The 5,005-nt window shown below is 35.1% G+C and overlaps 1 pseudogene; it reads right to left on the bottom strand.

The window, feature by feature from the left end:
- Positions 1–1,301: 1,301 nt before the first annotated feature.
- On the bottom strand, positions 1,302–3,457 carry LOC149180684 (uncharacterized; annotated as a pseudogene).
- Between the last annotated feature and the right edge of the window lie 1,548 nt (positions 3,458–5,005).

Here is a 5,005-nt window from a genome sequence, read left to right as displayed (position 1 = left end):
TGTTACAAACTTTTTGGAAACAAAATAAAATAACAAACTAAAAATAAAACTAAATCCATGAAAGGTTGAAATGTATCTCGAATGTTTAGAGATAAGTCAAATCCATTTGGAATAAAAATGCTCAAAAACTGCCATTTGTCATTGACTGTCCCATGTGGCCTTTGGACAGTTGATTCATCACTTTGAATCTAGGATTGGTTAATTGACTGTTGATTTTCTGCCTCAAATTTTCCTTTGGGTGCTTTGTCATAATATATCTTTGATTATTGAAATTTGCCACGTGAATGCTCTGATTGCTCGGGAAAAATTGATGTTTCCAAATGCTCAGTTTCTACTAAAAATCCCCCATGAATGTTCAAAAAATACATTGAAATTGCTAAATGGTTTCAACATATCTAATCTTGGATGGGATGCAACTGCTAATTGTTTCCAGGTGTCAAGATTTGAACACTTATATTCATACTTGAAATCTGCAAATGGTTCTTGGTTACTGAATTTATGCCATCTATTTGCAATTATCAAATATGTCTTTGGATTTAGCTACCTTCATATACCAAAATGATTACTTGGAATCTTGATTATTGAGTATAACTTCCTCAATCATTAGATTCTTTAATTTTATTCTGTGTTGTAGCTGAAGGCAACTAATTTCTGTCTTTGTTGCATTCGTGATCAAGCAAAGTTTCCAACCCTTTTGCTTTAATTGTACGCCTAACTTTGAGTACTTACTAGTTCTAACAAGTGCTCATTTATGTTGTTATCCATATCTAAGACAGCTTTGTAAAAATTAAGATAACTCCCTGATGCTTAAAATGAATTTGAATCCATCTAATTCAACAAATCCACCACAAAATCTCTTCTAACTTCGTATTTTCATTAACGTGATTAGAAGATCAGAATTATCGAATTCTCCACATTGATTAAGAGCATGACATAACATTGGACTTAGCAATTCCAAGCCCAATCATAATTCTGGTATTTGACCTTCAATTGATTACTATTCAATAATTCCAATACTTGTTCTGACTTGGAGGGCTCCATTTAGTTTGCTACCAATTTCATGACTTCTGTTTCGTTTTTACCAAAGTATACATTGTACCAACTCATAATGTGTGTGTGTGTATATATATATATATCCTTCCATTCTAGTCTTAATTCTCCATCAATACTCTCGTGAATTGCATATGATGCCAGGGCTTGATCTCAAACCACACATTAAGGCAAAATGAACCAAAAATTTTGGTTCTCGCAAAGCAACCTCTATGTGGTTGTCTTTTAACCCAAAAGGCTTTATGAAATTTTTAAGGAGGTCTTTTGTTGCTATGCAAAATCTCATTTTGAATGGTCGAGAGTGATTAAGAATAGCCACCAATGAGATATTTAAAATCACCAAAAAAATATTCTCTACTCAAGAGCTCCATTAAAGTAACCCCACAACACAATTGAATGAATGCCATCATCAGATATATAAGCTTCATAAATTGCTTGGGTCAAGATCCGTAGTCTAGCTGCAATTTCTGTTGGGAGTTTGGGCTTCTGACATTTGTACATCTAGTAAAATTATAGTACTTGGCGGTAACAACTAGATCATGTTCCATGAAACGATAAGGATGATTCCCATATTTAAATACATTTTCATCTAGAACATGGTGCAAAAAATGCTTTGAGGCAAGTTTTATTTCGAATTCAATTACCTCATCCCTCTCCAACAACTGATCCTCTGACAAGAAATCCATTGCTTCTTATCCAACAAAGAATTTGGAAAACATCCACATTTTATAAAACCTACCTTAACAATCACTGCTTCTCTGAGTTTTGTCACAACATTAGAAAACTCATCCACCATCCTATTGTTTTTGAAATCATCTTCCCCTTTAGATGGTGGCACAGGGGTCATAAGAGGAGCCTCGACTTCAACCACTACCTTGATCTTCTCATTGATTTTTCCAAACTCTTCATTTATCCTTCCTAAGCACATGTCATTGAAGAAAATCTTTGGAATAGATGAAGAACCTGTTATTCTTTCTATCTCTGCCTTTCTGCCAAGACAAATGTTAATATTGATTTTGACAAATTTGAGGCCCTTTTGTCTTAAGAAGGATCTAACAGCTCGACACTGTTGATTCTCCGAAGATGAAAACAAAATGATCTTACCCTTAAAGACAGGCTCTACAACTAAATTTAGTAATTGTTCACCCTGACTCTGACTATGTTGTATGAACCTTTGCCTCTGCTTTCAATTGAAATAAGCACAATAATGCAAATGGTTGCGATGATACAACATTTAAGTAAGGTTAAAATGGTGGAAGGAATAATAATTTAGCCAAAGGGATTTAAATGGTAGAAACCATTTATGGGTTGCCGGGGGTGGAGCTGATGGTAAGTGGTATTTCGTTGGGGGACGTCGCAATGCATATGGAGCTACCACGTATGTCATGGTGGTTTTAACAAACTACCAATTGTGAACCCCCCCCCCCCCATCTATTAAAATTCGGACGTGGGAACTCAATTGTAGCCATTGATTTCCTAGAATGTGATGATAAGCCTTCAAACGTGCGCGCTTTATAAAACGAGCTATCTGCATGCAAATAAGTTGTAAGTAGACCCACAATTCAACTTTCCTTGACAATCATTCACCATTTTGAAGAGATCTAGCAGTATTTGCTAAAACATTAATAAGAATTTTTACCCATTACAAAGTTGACCACATGGTGTTGTTTGGTGAAACTATAGCGTTGAACAAGTGTGATTTACCCACAAACTAACTAATCGACATTGACACTTGCACACCATGGACAATCTAATCATTAAAACAAAATTCGGGTGGTTAAACTCTCTGGTATCAAACACAGAGAAATCACCAATCCATTGGCCATAAATTTTCTTTTATGCTACGAAAATAAACCTTGAAATTATCCTTGGTGCCTTTCCCTTCACATAAATGGTTGTGATTTCAACTTTGGATATGGTGCTCGGTCAATTTCGAATATTTCTCTTTTATATTCATAGAAGAAAAAAACCCACATTATATAAAGGAAGTATTATTTTGGTGCTTATATGTGTCACCGCTTTGACTCTTTGTCAACGCATAATGCACAATACATTGAACCCTTAATAATCTTGGGGATTAGGACCTCAAAAACCAAAATTTTAATAATAAAATAATATTTTAAATAAAGTAATTCGTAAAATATAAAATTAATATAAAATTAAATTTATTTAAAAACTAAAATCAATAATAAAAATTAACCCAACAATTGATATAGGAACCTTTCTGCTCAAAAAAATTGCATATGTCTAAAAATTTAGCCAGAAAATTGATCAGCAAATTTCGAAAAAAAATTGTAGCCTTTCTTTGACAAGAAAAAGCTACAGCACCCCCTTGTGTGTTGACCACACCAACTCCTTCCATGAGAACAATATTGCCTTTGTCCTCGTGCGCAAGTGCCCATGCCATCATAAAAATGCTTGTATAGGGTTTGTATTTTAATTTATGTAGGAGCCCATTCTCTTTCGATGCATGTACTGCCTTGTCTACAATTTCTTATAAGAAGATATGTGACTTTTAATTGCACTTGAGTTTAGTCATTTCCCCAAGCAATTCCCCTAGCAACTTCCCCACTCAAGCTCTGAATCTATGTCCTCTCCTCAACCAATTTTTGTATTAAATTTCCACATTATTTACATGAATACAAATCATAATAATGTGTACAAGAGGGGTTAACCACAAGGGATGTCACATTGTCCAATGTTGCATAAATTATGGGCACGCTTATGACCATGTCCTCCACTATATCGGTTCCTTGAATACGGTGTACAATCTTGACTTTGTCTCTTTTGTTAGGGTAGTCTTTATACATGTACTCTCCCTCATAACCCCCATACTTGGTGGGTTGAAATCTTGGGCTTTTTCCCAATGAATCATCTATCCTTAGTTCACTTTGGGTCGGTTGAGTTTGATAATTTGCTTGAGAGTTGCTCTTGAAAAAAGGTGCTTTATATCTCCTCTTCCTTTTCTCCACCTTGGCTCTCTTATTGTCATCCCAAGTTTTTTGATAGGCTAGGTTATTTTTGTTTTGTTCCCAAAGGCACTATGCCTTCCTCATAGCTTCATTTAAGTCTCAGGGTCATCAAATTTAATTTTGTCATTATAAAATGATAGTAAACCACTTGAAAATATTTTTATTTTGATATTTTCATCCTTAATTTGGGTGCATATACTTATGATACCATCATTCTACTATGTTTTACACACTCAATGCACATTATTATGCAATGCATCCTATAATTGACCATTACAACATAATTAAACATGTCGAAACACATAATTTCTGAACAACCTATAATTTACAAACTATCATAACATAGAACAAATAAATATAACATAACACTTATCTTTGAAAAATGACACCAACTAGCTATAGACCTCAAATGTTCCACCTAGCCCTAGATCGCGCTGCTCATAATCTCTCAGTGGTGGGTCACTCTTGAGCTAGGGCTATGACTCTAATGGGGAAAAAGGCTACCTAAGCCAACTATGGTTCACCACTATACCAACACAATAACAAGCCAAGGTACTTGAACCTAGTAGCATCCAACCAACAATCTCTCATCCCCCATCAACCTACACCAACCAAGGTAGTTCACCCTCTTCTTTGCACCCACAGTATATCAAACTGTGCCACTACCCTTCAAGGGTTCATAATTCAAGGCAACTAGGGATGTCTCAAAACTATGTGCCTTCCAAGAGTTCCAATTACCCTTAAAAGTATTTAGGTACCTTACTAGCCTCGCACCAGAGAAACCTATCACTATACCCAAATCCACCTAGAATTAATAAGGTAACAATATCATAAGGTCATACCCCTTTTCTTTCTACCATAAATTTCAATAACTAGTCATATTCCCCTCATGGAAATGGAATGATATTAAAATTTTCCCTTTCATGTGCATGTGTCATTCTTGATAAGTGGCACTTCATGAAGTAACTTTGTGGACCTAGGAT

The sequence above is a fragment of the Pinus tabuliformis genome, chromosome 3_2 (assembly GCF_031772625.1).
Source record: "Pinus tabuliformis cultivar Carrire ecotype Pingquan chromosome 3_2, CPIR1, whole genome shotgun sequence".
Taxonomy (NCBI): domain Eukaryota; kingdom Viridiplantae; phylum Streptophyta; class Pinopsida; order Pinales; family Pinaceae; genus Pinus; species Pinus tabuliformis.
Note: the sequence above shows the minus strand (reverse complement) of the source record. Positions and strands in the feature narration are given on the sequence as shown.